We start from the raw sequence: 25,307 nt of genomic DNA, 5'->3' as shown, positions 1-25,307 counted from the left end.
TGGTCAATTTTGAACCGCTGAGCTACTGATGTGCACTAGATGTCAGACCAAAGTTTCTTAACAATATTAGATTTCATTTCCTTGGAAAAAGCGGAACCAAATACCTTTACTGGAAATAGGTACACTTCTGATCATATATTTTTACAAAATGCAGTAGGCACGTTTGGAATAGGACCACTATGTTATGACTTAGTGCGTTGCTCCACCTCTAAAATGAGGGGAAGGGAGGGGGCAACTCACTGTAATGTGGCAATTTGTTTTTCTGGGTTGCATGAGTTATGTTGAGGAAAACAATTGTGAAGACTATAAACCATCTATGTTGTGAAGCTTCTTTCTCCATGTGTGACACTGTGCACACATGTCTGGATTTATAGATTGTAAATTTCTGGGAGCTCATTGAGTCCATCGACTGTCGTATTAAATTTTACAATTAACATGGCTTCTCTCTATATCAGTTTTCAATCTAGATCTCCTCCACGGTGGTCTTCGATATTTCAGTCCATGAGAGATCTTTTTCAGCATGATTGTGAGTAATGCAATGATTAACTAACGGTGCAGTGAGAACTTTTTTTCGAATACTCGATTTATGCTGAGTGATCCTTTGACTTCTTGATTGGTTTTCCCAATGTACAGCTTGGGGCACGGACATAAAATTCTGTAAACCACATTCTTTAATTTGCAGTTACTAAATGTCTCATGTTTCCAATGGATATTTTTATGTGAAAATAAAGAACCTTCTATGGTTTGGTTACAGCTGTCACACGCCCTGCATTTATGATGTCCTTTCACTGGCGGTAAGCTCAATTGTTCTCGTAAGGTACTTTTTGAAGTTGTAGACGGTGCTGCATGATATTTTCACCCACATGTGCAGGGCTTTTCTAGCAACATTTTCCCCTTTCTGTGGTCCAACCACATCTGCCCCAACTACTATATCTGCCTCAGCCACAGAGAGGGAGGACCTGCCACCAGAGGAATCCGTTGTTTCTACAACAGTCCCTGCACCTGTGTGCTGCCCCTTCCAGGAGAGGATGTTCACGAGGACAACCAGAAGAGGATGGCAAGACCTTCATCGCTACGCAACCACCAGCAAGCGAAGCAGAACCTAAATTCCACCAGTTTGTGACTACAATTCACTCTGTAGACAATTTTCTGAACACATTTACCTTTTGAAGCCAGATACAATTTTTGCTCTGCTGTATTAGTGTCATTCATCATGATTAACTGTTTTAATTTTTGGTTTGTTTTTTTGATTTCATCCTGTTTTTAATTTGTTTAGTTATATTGACTACAATAAAACTGACAAAGTCATAGACTGTTATTGTATTTCTTCTCTTAATTGTCTTTTTCTTTACATCATACATTTTAAAATGTCAACATTACAATGATTGTTTATTCATAAATAATTTCCATGTAGGTAATGTGTCCCACATTTTTCAAAAAATAGCAAAAATCACAACTACATATAAATAACTAGTAGTTTCTTAAATTGGAAGAAAATAATATTTGACATTTTTCCTTAAACATTACAGCACATGCATACCCCAAATACTTAGTTCCTTTTTCTTGTTTACACTTCCAGACCTTGATACCATGGAAGAATAAAATATAATCAAATACATCAGATTAAATAGGCTAACTATTATTGATTTATACCATCAGCTAGAGCCAGATCTCCTGGTCCACTATAGGTATCCCACATCAATAAGAAGAATAGTCTCAATCATGGCAGTACTTCATTTAGTGGCCAAAGGATCATTCCAATACAGAGTTGCAGTATCTGGTGCAATGTCACAAACAGCTGTGAGTTTTGTGCTGCAAGAAGTTCTCTCTGCAATGATAGCACACATCAACAGCCTAAGACACTTAGCACAAAATGATGTTTTTGTAAAGGTGAAGGGAGATTAGTATGCTTTGTATCGACTACCACATGTGGTCAGAGCAATTTAAACAGCACATATTGGCTTGGTGCCAACATTCTACAGAAAACAAGTCGAACACAACTTTAAAAACTTCAATTCAATCACTGTGCAAGTTGTGTTTTTAAAAGATATGTACACCCAAACTCTGTGTGTGTCTTTCACAGGATCAACCCATGTTCGCTTTGTCCTTTGCAACAGCAGCATATAACTGTAAATGTCACAACTTTGAAATGTCCAAATGAAGATGACATGGTGAAGGAACCTAAAACATATTACAAAACAAAAGCAATTAGTTGATTATGTAACAACATTTTCACATGACCAATGAAATATTTCGATGAAACATTTTCTAGGAACAATCAAAGATAAACAATGTAAATGAACAGGGTACTCAATGTGTCAATACTTTAATCAACAAATTCTTTGCATTGTTTTTTCCTTACCTTGCCCTTTCTAAAACATTTCTTGCACAGACTGTCAAAATCAGCAGATTAAAAGTTGGTGTAACATGTAATGTAATAAATTGTTAATATATTCTCTCACTCATGTGAAGAAGTTGTCAATAGCATCTTGACTTAAATCAATTCCTTTTTCTTCAGCACTATCATCTTAATTTTGCATTTCAAGATCCTCACCCGGTGGCTCTTCATTGTCTCCGTCCTCTGCAATGTATGGGATGTTCCATCGCAGGGCTATGTTGTGTAACTTGCAACAGGCCATGGTTACACCTTATCGGGTAAGTAGAGGAAGCCTCCACCAGTCTTATCCAGACATCAAAATCTGGCCTTTAAGAGCCCAAAAGCCTGCTCCACCGGTTTCCGTATTCTTCCATGGGTCTCATTGAATCAGACTTCCCCATGCATTGTTGGATTGCTCAGTGGTGCCAACAACCATGGTCTGTTAGGGTAAGCTGAGTCTCCTATAAGAAACCTTTTAGCCAAAACATTTAACAATATTTTAGAGAATTAAACTTGAAATTACCCAAACAATATATTGACATATTGTACTTATCAACAAACCAGACCCTCTCAGTTCCAAGTTGGAACATTTGCAGGGGTATGCTGCTGCTTCGTACTACAAAGGAATCATGGGTTGATCCTGGAAAACGTGCACACACTCTTGTGATGGACAAATCTTGTAAACAGACAACTTGTACCTTGATTGAAAACAAAAAGGAACGAGCTCGCTACCCACTTAACCCAAACTCTTGAGGGGTCGATAGCTCAAGACCACGGGAGCGGAGGACCCTCTTTTTTTTATATTTAAAGAACCCTTAATCATCAACTTAGTGACATGCGTTATCATTGGGTTCCCACCCTTGTTGCCGAATGCTTCCAGTATGTGCATCAACGGCTGATTTTGGTGGGTTTGTTGTGTGTGTAGTGCAGGTGTAAGTGGTTTAAAATTGAAGCAGGTCACCAACTAGGTTGGTGAGTGAGGGTTCTTTGAATAAACCGTAGGGCTCCCCCTTCATCTGGTCTTACACTAGAGACCCCTCAATAGTTTGGGTTAGGTAGGTAGCGAGCTCGTTCCTTTTTGTTTTGTTAATTTAGTTCAGGGAAACCAGAAGAGTTCCCTTCTCTTTCTCTCTTTCATAATTATTAGATCTGTATTTTTAAACACATTATAATTATAGAACACCACAACATTAGTATGTGTTGTGTGTTTGAGGCCCTATATTTTATGTGGTGTGTATTGCTTTGTGTGTGTGTGTATATATGTATATATATATATATATATATATATATATATATATATATATATATATATATATATATATATATGAAACGACCACTTCCTCCGTTTACACCGGGACCTTGAAAACTGCGGTGCAATCCAGGGGCGGAGGTCGCCCTGTATATATTGTTGTCCACCAAGCACAGCAGCCGCTGTGCTGTGCGAATGCACTCCAGCCAGTTAGTTCAGAAAGACCATGAAAACGTGCGTGTGCTCAAAAAGATTTAATTCTCCATTTGCAGTTCCAGCATACAATACACGGCAAGTATGGAACGAAAAACCCAACGCGTTTCGGCGATAACTCTCGCCTTGCTCACGGGTGACTCGTGTATGAAAACAAACAATTAAATAAAGTTTTACCCAAAGTGCACATGTGATCAATAGTCCGATCATGAACATAGAAGAGGGACATAGTTGATAATCACAGCGGTGGCCATCTTAGCATGGTGACATAACAGTGTGCCAAAGTAAAAAATAATATTGTACACAGTTATCAATCACTGTTACTCAAGGAATAATGGCATATTCTGAATTTTTCTCATGCTGTGTGTAAACATCTACATATATGCCCAGTGGCTAGATTATGACGGCCCCACGTGATGTAAGCGTGACCCTCTGTATAATACCATTGTCGACTACCATAATGAGGTGGATATCTATACTGACATGCTCTGATTCGTTTATGCTGTAAATACAATTTAGCTGTCCAAGTGGATATATGTGCGTAAATATCAACAAGTGGTCATCATGGGTTAAGACATCCTATCCATGAGCTGTTGTATGTCTACTCTGATTGTCCAAGTGGACTAAAAAACAAAGGTACATAATTCTGTTTTGTAAACCAACAGGTAGAAATGGGAACTTGATTCTCTGCCAAGTGGCTAATTAACAAATTGTCCAAATAATCAAAACAGAATAATCAGTTAGAGGTTATATTAGTGGCAGAGTGGCTCAGGGCCTTACTACACTCATCTCAGATTTCTCATCTTTTCTTCCCCAGTGGGAATTTCAACCTCTATTCACTTCAGGAGACTGTTCTTCTCAGTCCTGTACAACAGCGAAAGAAAACAGAAATACAACCAGTCAGCATCATCACATATTGGGTCAACAATGATACTACTCAAGCTATGTTCAGACAAACTCGGTACACAGAATGTGCTCCGGTAATGTCAGTGATTAAAAACAATTAAAAGGATGTTACATATGCAGGATATTTGGAACAAACATAGTTAGTTTACATCATTGATTTGTTGAATCAAAAGCTCAGAAATTTTAGAGAACCAGGACTAGTCGAGCTCCCCAGAAATGTACCATACTGATTAAGATTCCTTCACTCTCCTAGGTGCCAGATCATTTCTTCCTCCGAGTTCAGACCCCCCGGGATCAGACAGTCTAAATCGATAATGTACCTGTTCTCCAGTTGTCTCAATTTTCGAATCTTATCCCCCCCTCTCTTCATTTGTGGTAATTTGTCTATCACAAAGAATTTTAGGAGGTTACGATTTCCTCCATGTAATTCCTCGAAGTGTCGGGCAACGGGGGAATTCTGTTCTTTATTTTGAATTGCCCTCATGTGTTGCAGGATCCGAGTCTTCGCAGGGAACATGGTGCTGCCTACATACTTTTTGTTGCAGGGGCATGTGAGAACATAAACACAGTACTCTGACAGGCATGTAAGGTGCTTTTCAATTGCTCTTTCTTTTCCTTCTACAGGAAAATATACCTTTTTGACGTTGGAACTATACTTGCATGCTTTGCATTTCATGCAGGTGTAGAACCCTTGGATCTTGGAGGTATTGGGTTTGATCATGCTTATCTCATTCTGGCTTACCTTACTCCTGAGAGTGTCTGATCTCCGATAGGTGCTACTGGGCTTTTCTTTGAGGATATCCTTGAGGGTAGGTTCCATCATAAGGACTTTCCAATGTTTATTGAGACTTTTACGTACCCTCCATGATTTAGAATGAAATGTGGAAATGAATCTGACCGTTTCATTTTCCTCATTTGTCTTTTTTTGTTCTGGGGTCAGAAGGGACAGATGAGTGATCTTGCTAGCTTTTTCAAAGGCACAATCTATGATTTCTTGCTTATAACCTCTTTCTATGAACCGTTTTTTCATACACTCGCCTTCTGTGATGAAATCACAATCCCTGCTACAATTCCTCCGGGCCCGGAGAAATTCTCCATACGGGATGCTTTCAATCAAGGCCTTGGGATGACTACTTTCTGCGTGCAATAAGGTGTTACCTGCGGTCTTTTTACGAAATAACTTCATCGCAAGTTTGCCTGCAGATACCTCCACTGATAGATCTAAGAACACTGCCCCAGATTTGCTTATGTTCCCCTCTAGGGTCAGGTTGAGGTCATTTTTATTCAGATCCTTGATAAATGACTCTGCGATGTCGGTCGGACCATCCCAGATGATAAATAAGTCATCTATGTACCGCAGCCATATTTTCACATGGCTGCGGTACAGATGGTTGGTCCTGGCCACCTGCTGCTCCCAGCTCGCCATGAAAAGGTTGGCGAAACTGGGAGCAAAACAAGTTCCCATCGCTGTCCCCTGGCATTGGCGATAGTACGTGTCATTGAACACAAAATAGTTGTGTTCAAGACAAAACTGCATCATAGTGATGATCATGTTTGTGTGCTCCAAAAATGAGATAGATCTTCTCTTCAGGAACACACGACATGCCTCAATACCATTATTGTGTCTTATAGACGTGTATAAACTACACACGTCTAATGTTATGAACAAATAATTGTCATTCCATGCAAAATCTTTCAATTTGGTGATAAAGTCCCTGCTGTCTTTGAGGTAAGATGGGGTGTCTTCCACAAAGGGGCGTAGGAAATGGTCAATATACCTGGATGTGTTCTCCAGTAAGGACCCAATTGAAGAAACAATTGGTCTTCCTGGAGGACGTTTAGAGTCTTTGTGCAGTTTGGGCAACAGGTATAAGACTGCTATCTTAGGGTTGCGGTTAAGAAGGAACGAGTACTCATTCCATTCGATGAGCCCTTGATCCTTCCAACCCTTTTACATATCAAAATATGTGACATTCGTTTCTTCAATCTTTTCTATAGATGAAATCTCATAACAGTCACCACATCTCAGTTGTCGTATACCCTCAGCAATATAATCTTTCGCATCCATGACCACCACGTTCCCCCCCTTGTCGGACTGTCTGATAACAATAGATGAATCCTCACGTAAAGCTTTTATGGCAATTCGTTCACATTTGGTCAGATTGTCTCCCGACCAATGTTCATGTTTTGCCAAATTTTTAAAGTCAGCAATCATCAAAGATTCAAAAGTATCAATTCCACAAGTAGGTAAAGAGGGATTAAATGTAGATTTAGGTCTAAAGGGGTTTGGACAATTCAAATTTGTATTGAAACCCAAAGACATAGCATTAATCCCTTCATTGTTTGGTGTACCCATTTCTAGATTTTTCAGAGTAATAAGTGCTTCCACTTCAATTATACTTTCATCAGCAGGTTTAACACTGGGTGGAACAGACGTGGTATTTTTTACTTTAAGTTTATTCCACTTGTGTAGTCTCAATTTTCGTGTAAATTTAAAAAGGGCTATACGTTCTCGTGAATAGCAGAAATTGGTTGTGGGACAAAAAGAAAGGCCGAATTGGAGTACCTCATGCTCACTCTTGGATAGAGGGCGAGAAGACAAATTTATCACATTCTGTTGATTCATTTTCCTCTTCTTTTCTGGCCCCGTGTTTCCACTCCCATAGGGGCTGTGTTTCCTTTTGCCGCCTCCGCCTCGCCTGTCTTTTGGTTGGGCTTGTTGGCGTTTTCTCCAGGATTTCCTCTGCCTTTGCCTCTTCCTCTGAATCCTTTGCCCCTTCCTCGGCCTCGGTCTATTTGCCAATTCGGCTGTTGTTGGTTCTGATTCATACGCTTGAATTCCTCCCGAAAATTTGACGATTTGGTAGGATTTTTTATCATATTTTCTGTTGATCCTGATGCCTGTTCCTCCACAGACACATCGCTCTCTACCACTTCATCACCAGATTCTGATTCCATCTGTGTCTTGTCAATGTTTGCCTGTACTCCTTTACGTACCATGTGGTCATACTTTTTACTGAAAGTGAATATTCTTCCAGAGCTGTAATCAATTTGGTCTCTTAGGAATTTGCGTTCCTTTTTGGCTATTATTTCATCTTCGTGTTTGCTGATTCTTTTGTTAATTTCCTCCATCTGTCTGGTAAAGGTTTCTGGTGTTTCTTCCTTTGAGATCTCTTCCTTGAGTTCTGCTATTTTTTTGAGCAATGTAACTCTATCTTTCCATGCGTGTTTTATAAGGATGGACAACATCCTATTAGAACAGTCCATAAGATTATCTGCCCACTCTTCTGCAAGTTCCATGTCAGGTTCTTCATACGAGGGTGCTATAAGAATCCGTAAACCCCTTGGTACTCTTTTTTCTTCCTGATATTTCTCCAGGGTTATTGCCTCCCACCATTTGGAGACTTCTTTACGGATTAACTTTTCCAGTTTGTTATAGTTGTTCTGTAGATTCATTGTTGCAGATTGGGGTTCTTTATTAGGTTGTCCTGTAGGTGTTGCTACAAACATCGTTTGTGCCCTGAGTCTCCTGCGGGACTCCATCTCATCATCCATATTGTCGTGTTAAATACTGGGTAGAATACCCTTGTGTATGCTGGTTAATCAAAGTAATATTCGTAATGCATACGCACTATATATATATATATATACATATATATATATATATATACACACACATATATATATACATATATATTTATTTATATAATATATATATATATATATATCTGTTTCTGAATTTGACAATTTCATGATGATTCCACAGAATTAACATAATTTAATTTAGAAAACAAAACACATCATATTTTCAATACAAATTAACATTTAATACCAAATAAAATAGATATTTGCTATTTGTATTGTTACACAAATCACTCAGCCTAGATCAGGTGTCTTCAATCAGTAAATTGTGAGCTACCAGTAGCTCCCAGACACCTTCAGAGTAGCTCACAGCCTTGAGGTAATTTTTTAAACAGCACCAGCTCATATTTACGTTTTAAAGTTAAGTGAAGGCTGAGTTAATTTAAGATTATTGTCATCAGGCTGCAGATATCAAGGACTGATAATGAGCAGTGCACAGTTAGAATAATGCCCCAGCCTGGGGCTGGGTCACAGAGGTGAACTACTGAAGCAATGAGGTATGTGTCTCTGAAATAAAAGTCCTGGTCAACTCAGTTTCGGAGCTGTGAGCAAAATGCTTTAGAATGGGATACATTGAAAATGTAAAGTTACCTTAATGAGTAAATTAACACTTCATTTTTATTTTCTCCCAATTCAAAGTGTTGCATTTATAAACAGCAGAGCTCTTACTCCCAGTGGCCAGTAGACACTGTGCCAGAAGTATGACCGGAAAAATGCTGCTATTTTGTAAAAAGAGAGAACATGAAAGTTCAGAAAAATGTTCCATGTTATGAAGTTTTTGTCTGAAAATTTTTCTGCGCTTTAAATTTCTCCTGTTGAACAAAATAAAATTGTATCTTTGTGTTGTTCACGGTACGGTGCCAGATCTGGCGAAAGGTATGCCCTGTGCTGAAAGTACATACGACACAAGCTCTTAGTTATCTGTACAAATATGACCTATTCATACGCACACATGTTCATACATCCCCCTAAGACCACGCTCTCACTGACACAAATGGCCACCCTTTTATTGTGCCCTTAGTCATAGTATGCTGTTCAAAACATAAGGTCTCATTATGTTGGTGGTTGGACTTTTGAACTGCTGTCATATTGGGGACGGGACCGCTCGACTTGCTGTTGGCGGTCCCGCCTTGGTATTACAATTCGACCGCCTGGATTGATTGTATTGTGGCGTGTGCTGCGGGCTGCAGCACACGCCGCAGTACAAAAAAGACACCTTTTTCATATCCCTGCACCATGTGGCAGGCACCATGCAGTGCTTGCCACATGGTGCAGGGATATGTTGGAGGGCCCCCAGGGCCCTGTGTCTGAGGGACAGGGAGGAAATGGGGACCCTCTAGGGGCCCCAAAAGTCACTTTTCACCAGCCTTCTCATGGCGGGTTAACCACCATGAAACGGACGGCAGAAACTGACATAATGCCTACAGCGGTGCCTGAGCAGGCGCCACCACCATTGTAGGCATTACAGACCGTCCAACGGGCTCTTTGAGCCCATCGGATCAATGTTGGACACTATTACGATGACGGGGCGGTGGAGCTGGGCATGGGAGTGTCTGGTACCAATACGCAAGTTGTTTAGCCTTCAGTAGTTCTCAATGATTTGCACTGATTAGAAGTAGGTCTTACTACAGAAAATGTTGTAGACCCCTGGCCTAGATGATATCAGTGGCCCAGTTCAGTGAGATGAAGACAAGGGGTAATGGTACTCAACAGGTTACTACAATATTGTTTCTTTGTATTAATTTATTTAATAAAAAATGCGGTTGGAACATTATGGTAATTCTTGTGAGTGATCTCTAAACATTGTGTTACATCAGTACAAACAAACAAAAAGCCCCAAAATATTTTTTTCTTTCTTTTATTTGTATTTAAACAGGTCAACGCTCATCAGAAGAAAGCAATATGGAAGGCCATCACCAAGAAGGTGCGGATCCTGAAGGTCTCCAAACGGTGCAGCACCCATTGCTGGAAGAGATGGGAGGACATATAACGCTGGACCAAAAAGTCATCTGAATTCCAGTTCAGGCAGTCCTCATAACATGGGCAGTGCATGCGCCATACCCTACCCCCCCCTAATGGCCGGCAAACTTGCGGTGGCCTATCTCCACCTTGATGGGCAGTTGAAAGACAAACAGCAGCATCAAGGTGGAAGTTCTTTTTGAAGTTTTTCATGTTACATAACTTATATTTCTTACAGCAAAATAATTATGGCATCAACATGAAGGTTGGCACCTTCAACGCACAAGAAGAGTTCTTAGAGGTGTGAGTTTTGCCCAAGGTGTATGATGATGTGTTTTGTATATGAATTTGTGGAAAATGATTCTGCTATATTTCTGTTCAGTACCAAAGGACTGTTTTGAGCAGACACATGCTTGCCTAAACAATAAATCCTGAGATTGTCATGTGCTCTTAAGTAATAGTTGTACCCAACAGGCCACAAGCTATCATTGTTTCAGATGTGATGCTCCATCCCAATTGTGAAGGATGTTACAGTACTCCTATTACAGGTGACATTGCTTAAAATGCACTTAGTATATATTGAATGTTCCAAATGTCACATTGTGAGCATGTGAGCCAATATTACTAGAAACATCAGATTAAATGCCTACATCTTTGATTAAAAACATCTCACAAATATGTTTAGAATCAAAAACATTGATTTATCTCAAAAGTGACTGATTCGCATGATGTCTTACTCCTTCACAAACGTGCAAGTACGACAGTCCGTTTTTTGTTAAAAACCTTTATTTAGCATACATTTAATCAGAAAAAACAGAAAGGAATGTGTACACATTGGTGACAGAGTAACGCATATCTAAAAATGTATTTTAAATGTTCTTTGTTATGTCCAGTTGATAAAACTATGATGAACAGAAGTAGGACACTCAAAGGGACTTTTTCAGATGGAATGTTATGTCACACATATGTTGGGGTATCCCATCTTCAAAACTCAAACACGACTCATGCCTCGTTATGAAATTGTAAGAATGCATCAAGGTTTGATCTTTTGCATATTAGGATTTGTGTTTTAACATTTGAATCAAAAATTGTATATTAATCATGGTACGAAATATTTGTTGTGATGTTGTACCAATTTTTACCTGAATTGAAAGCCAGCATATATTTTGGATATTTTCACAATAGGAAAGCAAACTGGGAATAATATAAGATATTTTGGAGTCAAATGTAAAAATGTAATTGCTCTGTACTAAAGTAGACTAGTAGTGTATGAAGCCCTATGTATCAATTTAAGCTGCAGAAGACATTTTCAAATACCCCAAAAAGTATTTCTTAATTTATTTTACAGCATAAGTGAATACATAGGGCATGATACATTGATAAGCAACTTCAGTACTGAATGAATTCAATACTTTAAACTTTTGAAAAATACTTAAGTTACTTGAAGTAAGTGTTAGTTACCAATGTGAAATGCCCAAACAAAGGGAACATGCTTTCAGATTCCACAAATATTGGTACAACATATGAGTAAGTGTTATTAGAAATGTTTTAAATACATATATTTCATTTTTTTGTCTTGTACACACACTGTATACAGGTTTTTCCCTTTATATAGTTTTTTGTGACTTAAGTTCACTATTCAAAACCACAAACCACACTGATTAAGAAATGTTAAACAGTTCCTGGAGTGAATTTATATTGTTTAAGAGACAAGATGTAAATGATATAGGAGCAATAAGGGGCATTCCCAAAAACAGTGACTAAATGGTTTCTAAAGTTGTTCCCTACATGCATGAGATTATGATAAACATGAACTAAAGTTGGAAAGCTTTGAAACAGGTAAAATCTGAACATTTGGAAAATGTTTTGAGAAAAAGGTTAATGCTCAGTTCATTTTACACTGATATAATACAACTATTGTATATATCTTTTTAGCATCTTCAGGAGTAGGTGAAAGGAACACTGGCCACGAAGGTGGGGAAGCAGCTGGCCACTGTGTTTCAGGTGCTGAGACCACATACACCAATTGACACACTGGCATGGAGGGTGAGGGGAGTGGAACGGAGGCCACCAGCTCTTCAATTTCTTCAGGTGCCTCCACAAGGGAGCAGTCCCTAATGGTGGCAGACCCTACAGGAGCTGTGCCACCTGCATCCTTTTCTGCCATTTATAGAACTACCTCCACCCTTGCTCTTGCTCCCCCCAATTGGCCAAACCCACCCACCCAAAAAGGCAAGGGTCTCCTTTGTCACAAGCACCTCACCCCCTGCCCCAGTCACCCAGGCTGTACTGAGTGACAAGGTTATTGACCTCTTACACATCAGCTCTGTAGGCCAGACTGCACTGCTGAATGGCATCCAGGGCCTTAATTGTCAAATGCAGCAAATGGTAGCTAACCTGAAAACCATTCACACTTCTATGTCCAGCCTGCATAGATCATTTGCAGCACTAGCCTCCTCACTGAACACAGTCTTCTAGCCAGCTCAACCTTCTGCCAGAACTCAGGTCCCTTCTTCATCCCAATTTTAAAGTCCCACCGCTATCCCAAGCACACTCACTGCTTTGCATGCACCCACTCACACGGACACAAGCAGCACACTCACACACTCATAAACACAAACATATAGTGAAACACAAGCAAACACAAACAACATACAGAGGCGATTGACACAAAACCTTCAGGCACCACAACCACCACCACACCCACCGAGACCACAAGCAACACCGCACCCACAACCACCACCTCACCCACAAGCACCACTACCACACACACAAGGACCACAACCACCAGAACAACTACTACCACTATCACCAGCACACCCACACCCACATCCACACCCACAACCACCAGCACACCAACACCCACCACCACACCTGCCAGCACAAACAAAAGCACCACAACACCACCAACCACCTCAACATCAGACTCATCCAAACACACACCTGCACCCAAACCAACACCCACTGAAAACAAACACACACCCTGAACTGAATACAAAACACCTGAAAAACCACACACATTCAAACATACACCAGACCCATATGCAACATCAAAACAGACACACACATGCACCACAACCACACCAACCTCCTCAACAGCAGGCTCAGCCAAACATACACCTACACGCAAACCAACACCAACCAAACACAAACAAACACACTCACCTGAATACAAAACACCAGAGAAACCACACACATCCAAACATACACCGGACCCACACACAACTGCAAAACATACACCCACAGGCACTATCACCACCTCAACAGCACACTCATCCAAATACACACCTATATGCAAACTAACGGCTACCAAACACAAATACACACATTCACCCGAACAGCATACAACTGTAGGAAACAAACACAGAAACATACACAACATACAACTGCAAAACCAACAGACACACACACATAACACACTGCAGCTCCCTCTACCTTCCAAACCCAATACTCTCCCACCCTCCCTACCCGTACCTGAATTCATGTCTTACATGGCCATTACCCCTGTCAAACCCAAACCTGCCCCTCTCAGAAGATCCATGAGGTGCCTGCTGTATCTCCAGTAAATGCCCCTTCCTGAGGGGGTTTCCCCTTGGCAGTGTGTTTAGGAAGCAAGTTTGGGGCTACACTCCACCGTCTTTGTAGATTTATACTTTTCTGACTTTTCATGTTTGAAAATAAGTTTATCTTGCTTTGAGAGATGTATCAAATTTCTAAATAAAAAATATTTTTTTTCACTTTTTTGACCAGAGATTATTTTTTCAGTTACTGTTTCCTAGAACTATTTATGATTAAAATGAGATTTAAATATTTTAATTTAAAATCCTGACAGAAATTGAAATAGGTTTTTTATTGTGTGATTTACCATACCATATATAAATATATATGTGGGGGGAGTTTAAAATTTAGTGCAAGCATTCATCATGATGACGGGCACTTACACCAACAAATGGATTTCTCATATTTGTATGTGTTAATACAGATGTGTTTATTTGTACTTGAAAAGTGTTGAAAATAAACACCCAGGCATTGCACCTTAAAATAATAATGGCACAAATAACATTTCATTAAATACAGGAAATGCACTAGACAAGGGGAAATGTTAAATAGATAAATATGTTGATTGATTAAAGTTTGGAACTGACATTGCTTTTTCAGTTAATTTAAAACAAATGTTACACGTTGTCAAGTGCAATCTCTACATTATATTTCAATTATCCCAATAATATGTAATGCATATGTTTATGATTTTATAACACACCTGTATGATCAGTTTTTGATTTTTGGATTGATGTCCATTTTGATGAAATTGTCCATTATCATGAACGCAACTTGCACCAAATTTTAAATTACAATAAAATTATACAGGCGTGTTTTTTTAAATATCTTAAATGACAACATTACACTCATATGCATTACACATTGTCCTGTTATTGCTTGTTAGGGAGATTATAAAATGCATGATTCCAGATCAAATGTAACAGACATGTAAAAAGGTAACAAGTTATAATGGAAAGGGGCGACCACTCGGTCCCCCCGCACGTATGGCAGAGTACCACGATCCCCCCGGGAAGCCATCTTGGGCGGGAGGCGTGTCTCGGCTGGTATGCCCGAAGCGGCGTAGCCGGGGCGCGCCTTTTCCCGCCCTGGAGTGGGCTGGCCTAGACACTGACGCAGCTGGCCACGCCCTCGGGGCAGGCAGGGGCGGGTTTACGCCCGCCCGGAAGACGGATAAAAGGAGAAGCAAGATCCGAAGACATCCTCTTGTTCCTGTGCTCTGAAGCTGCACCTCCTCGCTGCACGTGAGCTCGAGACGGAACGAAGAGCCAATTTTGAGCGTTGTAATCGTTCTTGTTTGTTTTACAGATACTCTGTTGGAGAATGCCGAAGAAGGCGGGAAAGCGCATGACTACTGAACAGATGCTGCGTGTGCTCATGAAGGAGATGGCCGAACTAAAGAGGCGAGTGGATAAGAACGAGGAAGGGGGACCAAAACGTCCTTTGGCGGGAGCAGCCCCGGGAGGGAAAAACAAGAGGCCCAGGAGGGGAGCAGCGGGAGAAGACATCCCGGGTCCCAGTGCCCCGCTCGAGGCACCAACTCCCGTGCCAGAGGAAGGGAATCCGATTCCCGTTGTGGTCACCCCCGTGTCCGAGGAAGATATGCCGCCCGAGCTGGCAGCACAATTGGCAGCGTGGTTGGGTAAAGGTAACGAGGGCGCCACGGCTGTCGACGCACAGGCGCTGATGAAGCAACTGCGTGAGAAACGGGAGGCAGCCAAGGTGTCCGCGCCGGCTGCCTCCTGAGGTGGAGCATGTTAAGGGCCAGAAAGACCTCATGCATCCGAGTGTTTGGCGCGCAAAAATGGCCGCCTTTAAAGTGAATGAGAGTATTGGCAATTGGGGCAAAGCATGGGGGATTTTTACGTCGATCTTAGGGGAACGTAGGCCCGAATTGCTTTCCGAGTTACCGACCTATCAGTCGCGAATCATGGGGTACTCAACGTCACACCAGGGTAACCATTGGTTCTGCTACGATAATCTTTTTAGAAAGGCCAAGGAGCATAACAAAAGCTTAACCTGGGATTGTTACGATTCTTTGACATGGGATAAAATGAAGGAGACAGGTATGTTGAAAATGCCATTGGTAGGGAGTAATGTTGGCGAATCCTCCCGCCAATATGCGGGGACGCCCTTTCGATCAGGTACGGGTACCGACGATTACTCGAGACCTGCCAGCAATACAGGGAAAAAGGGGTTCTGCTGGAATTTCAACAGAGGTAAATGTACTAGGCCCCAGGGATCGTGTAAATTTAGACATGAATGTAGTGGGTGCGGGTCGTCCCATCCTGAGTCCACGTGCAGAGCCAAAACGGGTGATAACGGGGGTAGAGGAGGCGCCAAACAGGTCTAACATAGTCCGAGGGGCGCCTTTACCTACCCCAATTGATACCTTGGCGATGATTCCCTGGCTCAGTGAATACCCGGATCGTACTTCTGCTGGGGTGCTGCGGAACGGGTTTTCTTATGGTTTCCGCATCCCAGTGGGGGACTTTCAGGGTGCATCGAAATGTAAAAATCAATTATCGGTCTTTCAACATACGACCGTGGTTCAGAACAAGATCATGAAGGAGGTTGCGCGAGGTCGAGTCGCCGGCCCGTTTAGTGTACCACCGGTTCCTAATTTTGTTTGTTCCCCGTTAGGTGTGGTCCCAAAGAAGGACCCGGGTGAGTTTCGGCTGATACATAATTTATCAGCCCCACGTGGTCTCTCCGTCAATGAAGCGATAGACCCGGAAGTGTGTTCGGTGCGGTACGCATCATTCGATGAGGCCGTAGCCATTTTTAATCGCCTGGGGCCCGGGGCGCTGATGGCGAAGTCAGATATCGAGTCAGCGTTCCGATTGCTCCCGGTACACCCAGACGACCAGCGTCTCCTAGGTTTCATGTTTCAGGGTCATTATTACATGGATAGGTGTATGCCGATGGGGTGCTCTATATCTTGTGCCTATTTCGAGAAATTCAGTAGTTTTCTACAATGGGTCTTCACAAAGAGGACGGGTTTCCGACATGTAATGCATTACCTTGATGATTTTCTGTTCCTTGGGCCAGCCGGGGATCTCGAATGTGGCCAGGCCTTGGCCGAATTTTGTGTGTTGATGAAGCAGTTTGGTGTGCCATTGGCACCAGGTAAGACGGTGGGTCCTGCGACTTGCCTCGAGTTTCTGGGGATCGAGTTAGACTCCAGTGAAGGTTGTTTTCGTTTACCAGCTGACAAAGTGGGGAAGTTCAGGGCAGCCCTGCAAATGTGTATAAATGGTTCTAAAGTTACGCTGCATCAATTACAGCAGTTGGTGGGACAGTTGAATTTTGCCCTGAGGGTGATACCGATGGCCCGCCCCTTTTCCCGTTCAATTGCCCAAGCTATGGTCGGCCTAAAAGAAGGTCATCATCGCACGAGACTATCGGCTGAGGTCCGCCAGGACATGCGCATTTGGTTAGCATTTCTGGCGGATTTTAATGGTCGAGTCGTCTGGAACAAACCGGCCGTGTCCTCTGAAGAGCTGGGGCTATGGACAGATTCGGCAGGTAGCATAGGTTTTGGTGCCATCTTTGGCACAAAATGGTCGGCACAAAGATGGCCGGCATGGTGGCATGACAATGGACTGACAAGTAATATTGCTTTCCTGGAACTTTTCCCCATTTTGGTGGCCCTGAGAACCTGGCCCGAAGGGTTCAAAGATCACTCTGTGGTATTTTGGTCTGACAATATGACCGTGGTTGAGTGCATCAATAGCCAGGCAGCACGATGTAAACTGATTTTAAGACTGCTGAAAGAAATTGTCTTACTGTGTATGCAACTGAATGTGCTATTCCGAGCAAAACATGTCCCGGGGGTAATGAATCGGGCGGCTGATGCACTGTCTCGTTTTCATATGCAGGCTTTCTCGGGTTTCCTTCCCACAGCGGACCCAGAGCCGGCACCCTTTCCCGAAGCTCTCTGGTCTCTCGGTGCCCCGAACTTCGTCACCTCGTGGGAGAGAGCCTAGCACCAAGGACAAGGAAGGCATATGAAGGGGCGTTTCGGTCCTATTTAGCCTTTTTGGGGACTGATAGAGAGGGGCTTTGGGGCCACGAAGAATGGGTAGTGAATTTTCTGATGTCCTTACGTAGGGCTGGGAAATCGGTGGCTACGGCCCAGAGGCATCGTGCTGCCATTTCCTTTGTTGCCAGGGCTCATGGTATCCAGGACCCGACAGCGTCTTTCGTTGTACAGAAAGCGCTGCGTGGGTGGCAACGCCTAGAGGGTCGCAGAGTAGATGACAGGCGCCCGATAGGTTTGGATAGGTTGGCCCAGTTGTTGGCCACACTCCCTGCCACATGTTCATCTCAGTTTGAGACGGTGTTGTTCCGAGCCGCTTTTACGCTGGCATTTCATGGAGCGATGCGGGTAAGCGAGATGGTGGCAAGGAACAAACAGGATGTGACAGGGGGTTTGTGCCAGGAACACGTTCAGATCAGAGGAGAGACAATGACTGTCTCCTTTGTCAGGTCCAAGACCGATCAAGATGGGATGGGTGACTGCATAATCATACGCAGGATTCCCGGGTCCTCCATGTGTCCGGTAAAGTGTTTAGAAGACTACCTAGCACGAAGGGTGGCATCATGGGGGGGGACCTTGTTGAGACACGCGGACGCCACCCCACTGACGAAATTTCAGTTTCAGCGGGTGCTTGCGATGTCAATTGTCGCTGCGGGCTTGAACCCGGGCGAGTTTGGGACCCATTCCTTTCGGATAGGGGCTGCTACGGAAGCTGCAGCTAGGGGTCTTAATGTTGAACAAGTGAAACGAGTGGGGCGTTGGTCCTCCAATTGTTATAAGAGGTACGTGCGGTTGCACATGTTGTGAAGTTGTAATGATGTACTCACGCTTCTTGTTTTTGTTTGGTTTTCAGTTACGCAAGCCTACGAGGCGGGGCGGACTATGCAGTCGACCCAACACCGGGCCAGCGGTCAGACATCACCGGCTGTGAAAAAGGAGGTGTGGGTCGTGGGCCACTCATACGTGAGGCGTGCCGCGGACGTATTCAAAGCAGGTGACATGATTCACGTAGCTGGGGAATACGGGTACAGTGTGTCCTTCTACGGAAGAGGCGGTCTCTGTATTGACCAGTTTCAAGCATTTTTCGAGGGTTTGTTAGGACGGACGAGGTCACCGCCGTCTATAGTCATAGTACATCTAGGGGGCAATGAATTGGTCACCACCGGTAGACGACTTCTCCTGGAGGTTATGCTTTCCACTGTAAGTTGGTTGGCGAGGAGAGTTCCGGGGTGCACAATTGCGTGGTCCCATATGATCCCACGAAAGGTGTGGCGAGGGGCTATGTCTGTTCCTGCTTTGAATCACTCGGTGAGAAAGCTTAATAACAAAGTGAGTAGGTTGTTCCGTTCCAGGACATTGCATTCTATTTCGCATGGCTGTATTAATGATGACAGTATGTATTTGGGGGATGGTGTGCATTTGTCTCGGGTGGGGAATGAATTACTCATAGGAGACTTCTTAGCATGGTTAAAAACGTTAAAACATGACCTTTAGGTAGGAGCTTTGTGGGGGGTCCGGATAGCCGGTCAACTATCCGGCCTGTGGCGGTAAGGTCATGATCGGTGAGCACTAATTGGAAGATCCCTATGAGTGGGCGTCACCCAACACGGATGGGAGCGCTCGGGAGAGGTGGCCATTGGCCCCTCAACGGGGAGGCGGTCCCTTCTAAGGATGGGTCGCCGAAAGAAAAGGAAAGGCGGTCAAGGCCCCTTCCTGTGTAGGAGGGGTTACAGCCCCCTACTGGGGAATTTCCCGGGGCCAGTGACGTCTGCGACGGCAGATGTGGTAAGTTGTGCGGGGTTTTGGGGGGGGGTCTACGCTACCTTCTAGATACCTCACACGAGTCCTCGAACGACCTTTAAGTGGCGTCGAGTTTTATTGGTGCCCCCGTCAAGTCAAAGGGAAATTGGTAGTTGCACTTGAGGTACGCCTCAGTGCTGTCGCCCCTCACAAGTGGGGGGGGTATTTCTGGTTAGGGATCTTGACACCGGTTACGACCTTGCCGTTGGCCCTTAAACGTTAGGATGTACAATTTCATAATTTCAAGTAAATGTTTGTAGGATGTTAGTTCGGCTAGGAGAACCTCTGTATTAGAGAATCTGTTAAGGTTAGCCAACATCGCAATGTGGTAATGAAATTGTACATAATATGAAAATGTTGATTTAATGTTTTAATTTTGTTTTAATAAATACGGCCGGGAGGGTCACTCCCTCCCTCTTCCAAAAACTTCAAGAACTGTTTCCGGTTTCTCTCCTTTGGGAATTGTGTTGAGAGGGGGTGGCGGGTATCTCAGCCATATGGAAGCTTACCTTCGATTCCGGCGACGACGGTGTTGATTTGCTTCGTGATCAAGTGCCAGCAGTAAAGACAGGACTTGAAAGATCGGCTCCATGACAGTAAAGGAAGTGTGAAACAGGAAGGAAGAACGGTTCAGCCTTATATTCATTCCAAACCATCAGCTCAGGTGTGGAGGTTTCCTTGCTACAGTTACGTCGGCCGGAAGGCACATTGTGATTTGCCTGGTGGACAAACTGGCTGTACTCCCGCCAACAGCCGCTTTGCCTATTGCACCATCGACATGGGTGAACAGAGGCACTCAGACGGTCTTTTATCCATCGACCCTCCAGCATCTAAATAGAGTGGGTGGACCGGCTAGTAGGTGGGCGGGGAATCAAATGTGGGCAGGACCGATTCAGCCGAGATCTAAATCAGGCCCCTGGTCTCTAATTTCACTTTACCTAAACAGGTCCACTTAAGACATCCTCGGCTACCAGAATTTGCTGTTGCACTCCTTCTCGTTCTCATGCACAACTGATGGACCAGAAGCTGTGACATCCCTTATCAGATTTTGGTGCTCATTGCTGGGCCTGTTTTTCTGTAACGCACTCTAAATGACAATTTCAATTTATCCATGTAGTCGGAAGGTTTACACCTCAAGGGTTTACTTTCAAATTATAACTCAGACAGAAATCAAGTAATATAGTCAAAATCAATTCATCAATACATGAGTGCAAAACTGTTAGAGTACAGAATCCTTCCAAGAACTCAGTGAAGTTCAGGTCAAGTAAAGAGTAAACAATTGGAGAGCAATTCGGCATGGATTCGCCTGTTAAGGTCAATAAGAGAGGGGTCTCTAACACATCTAAAAAGAGTGTACTTTGATACGTTTCTGAACAAAACATTTCATACGTACAATGCACTTGTACATGGTTCCCAGGGAATAAACCAATCCGAATGAACAAGAGTGAAACTGTTGCAAGAAAATATCCCCTAGATTCATCAAAGTCCCGTTTTGCGAGTCCTTAATAGTGATTATTAAGGAATCGCTATTAAGGACTTGCAAAACGGGATTCATGTAGGAATCGCTAAATAAATTGCGATTCCTACACATTCCTTATTTGCGATTAGCAAATTGCTAATCGCAAATAAGGAATAACTCCCCATTCATTCCTATGGGCCTAAATAGGAATGAATGGGGAATTATTCCTTATTTGCGATTAGCAATTTACTAATCGCAAACAAGGATGCGATTTCAAGGGTGCTAGCGGTGTCCAAAGGACACCCTGTAGCACCCCTGAAATGTAAATTTAGACTTATGTTGCGCACACGCATGTCCAAAGGACATGTGTGTGTGTGTAACATACAACTGAGAAAAATGCACAAAAGTGAATTTTTCTCAGTTTTCGCTATTTACCACAAAGCCAGACTTCGCGGTAAATAGCGGCAAAAAATAGCGAAATCGCAATTTATGAATGGTTCATGAATAGCATTTAAGGAATCTCAAATTGAGATTCCTTAAATGCGATCGCACTTTGAAAAATCGCAATTTTTTGCGATTTTTCAAATTGCGAGTTCATGACCCATTGATGAATTCCTAAATCCATTTTGCGGGCACAAACAGCCGAATTCTGCGATTCGGACCGTTTGCGCCCGCAAAAATGCTTCATGAATCTAGCTGGTCATTTCGAAAGCCTCTCATAATATCTACAAATTAGAGAACCTCACAAACGAAATCTATACTAGAACAAATGAAACCTTGAACATGCACAATTCAGCTGAAACCACATTTATTATTCTGGTGAAGGTCGTTGTCTTACCTATAAAAACACATTCAAGCATTAGTCATGAAAGTACGAGTTTGCCCAAGTGATGCAGAACATTGGCAGCAACCGTCACAAACAAAATGGAGTATCAGGCCTACAATTGCCATCTTAAATAGAGATTGATTTTTCAATAGTGCAAAGCATTTATTTAAAAAAAAAACAAAAGAAAAAGTTAATGCAATCGATGCCACACCTACATGGATACATAATTTCACACATTTCTTTTCACTACAAGTGGGGCCTGTTACTACAAACTTCTCATGACAATCTTACGTCTTTTTTAGATTAACTATTTTTATAAATGTTAGTAGCAGTGACTGTTAGATCCATCACACAGCTGGTATTCCTTTCTATAAATAGATCGCTATTTATTCTCTTCCACAAATCCCTCTATTCCGCACAGCCACTAATCCCCTTTCAGACCTGTACCTTGGAACACCTACCAGAAAATGTTTCCTACTCTTTGCCTTTCCCTTTCTTTTCCTAACAAAACCTAAGCTGGGCTTCACTGCTAAATGAAATCCAAACAGTATCCAGGGCTGTTTGTTGGCATTCTGTCTGGTAGGGAGAGAACACATCTTCCAGGCTCCACCAGGTTACAGGAAGAAGAAGAGGAGCACTCTGCCCAGCCGTACAAAGCATGCTTCCCATTACCACTACATGCTGAACCAGGATTGTTTGCTGGTGTTCTACCTGGAAGGAGAAGGATGCACTTTTGAGGCTCCACCAAACTACAGATGAAGGAGGAGAACCCTGCCCAGTACCACATAGCTCTTGAGCGCAGGATTCCGCCTGGCAATTCTGGCTATGTTAAAAATACTGCTAGGTAAAAAAAAAACCTGTGTATTTTACTCCCTGGACATTGAAATGATAATTTGAGGGACTCTCACACAGGTGTGTTGAAGACCATATGCACGAACACTGGTCCGAAAGCTAGGTGGAAAGTAAACTACACCTGATGTTCCTCTGGCAAATCTAAAGACATTGATTAAAGGGAGCAGGAGCAGGCAAAACTCTTGGCCTTTGAAAACATTGAGTCATAACTAGTGTTTCAATCAAAGGATAATTACCATTTTATGCAAACACAAGGAGATGCTGGATGGAGCACTGAAACTTTTCAGAGACTCACCCCCAGTCACAGATCTGGGTTGAATCCATCATCTTTCTTTAGCTCACTTCGCCACCCCAGTTCAGACATGGCCATATGCAAATTAGTCTTGACCCTGTGTCTCATGGGAACAGTCCAGCCCGAACTGCCAAGTCATGTCTTCCCTGGACTGGAAACAAGCATCCTGGGACCGGTTTCGGGCTAACAGCCCTCATCAGCCAGGCTAGCATGAATCCAGTGGCAAAGTGAGCAAGATAACCACGTCTGGGCATACCTTGCCAACTTAGGGCAAACAAAGCAAGCACAGAGAGATGATGGATGGAGTGCTAAAACATTTCAGACACTCATCTCCCGTCACAGATCAGGGTTGAATCCATCATCGTTCTTTAGCTCACTTCGCCAACCCAGTTCAGACACATTCTTGACCCTGTGCCTCATGGGAACAGTCCAGCCCGAACTGCCAAGCCATGCCTTCCTATGAGGCACAGGGTCAAGAGTGATTTGCACATAGCTGTGTCTGAACTGGGGTGGCGAAGTGAGCTAAAGAACAGTGATGGATTCAACTCAGATCTTTGACTGGGGGTGAGTGTCTGAAAAGTTTTGCAAATACCATTTTATGACATATGGTTCACCAGGTAATTTACATTAGTCTGTTCCATTAGGAGAAGGAGACATGTCTTGTTACAACACTTGTAATCCTGTCTCTATGACTCCAAAGAGTATCCGAAACAGTGCTGCTACATTGGTTAATTTAAGTTCTAATGTGCCACTGGCAGGCTTCAAGGATCACTGAGGTATCACGCCTTTTCATCATATTTCTCTTGAGAATAATTTTAAACAGCCCTCTGTTTATAATTCAGATTTAGTTTCTGTTTTGCAGCCCAAGCTCTCGCTCAATCCCACATCCTTTTACAGCTTCCCCCAGATGCAACTCCTTAGTCCTGATTTTAACAGATGTACACATGTTGCAGCAGGGATAGGATTTGCACGATGCAGATTGTTGGTGCAAGCTCAAGTACAGACTGACCTTTAGCGCAAGTGTTTTGCGACTGTAATTGCGGTCGCAAAACATTCTTACATATGGTAGTGAGTCACTATTAAGAAGGGACGCCCTTGGAACACCCCTTCCGAATAGCGAGTCGCTATTCCTATTTAGCGAGTCGCAAATAAATTGCGACTCACTAAATAGGTTTTGTACATGGCCCATTGATATTTTCACATGTGCAAACGGCTCTCAAACCCGTTTGTGCATGCAAAAATGGGTCATACATCTGGCCCTTAGAGCAAAATGCACCCTCGTGTCCAGAAATGAATGCGAGGATGCATTTTACACTAATAAAATAGCGCAGTCAAACAATGCTCGGTTCCCATACATACTCTGCAGCGATTACTGCAGAGTATGTAAGGGCGCTGCCACTGAGTTTCTATAGTGGTTCCATGCTACTTGCCGAAAAAGCATTTTGATGTCTCGTCAGGGGTAGTAAGCGCTATATTACAATTACAATTTGCTCTTGAGTTTAATTTTGTGAATTCACGAGCGTAATACATAAGACTTTCAGAGTTTTCCACTTTTTACAGGTACTGGCCACCACAGTGTAATTGATGACATATTTATTTCCGAAGGTTTGAGAAACAAAGGTGCTAGTTTTTGAATTAGTGTGACCAACTTCAGCGATCATAAACTATTTTATATTTCTCTTCTCAGGAAGAATTGTAAAGCAATAGGTACAACCACATATTCTCTTTTCTGGAAGAATTGTAAAGCTATAGGTAGGTACAGCCACTTATCCAGGGGCTGAAATGATTCAAGATAAAATCCATAGAATATGATGGGAAACCATGAATCCTCAATCCTTTTTGAAAGAATTGTTTGCAAGCTGTGCAAAAGAGGTGCTTTGTGTCAGCATAGTTACACTGACTGTAATGCTATTGGAATTGTGTTCTACTTGGTGATTGTTAATCTTAAAAGGTTGCTGACTGTTTCGCTTGTTTGTAAATCCATAAGACCAAAAAAGCTGGAGCAGGGATTTGGGGTTATGCCAATGTCTCCAATTTACAAATTGAAAGGAATCGTTTTTTGAGCTTTTTTTTGCCCTACGACCTGTTCAGAGCAGGGATGTGGGGTTATGCCAATGTGTCCAATTTACAAA

This window comes from Lissotriton vulgaris, chromosome 8 (assembly GCF_964263255.1).
Source record: "Lissotriton vulgaris chromosome 8, aLisVul1.2, whole genome shotgun sequence".
Classification (NCBI taxonomy): Eukaryota; Metazoa; Chordata; class Amphibia; order Caudata; family Salamandridae; genus Lissotriton; species Lissotriton vulgaris.
This window is presented reverse-complemented; position numbering follows the sequence as displayed.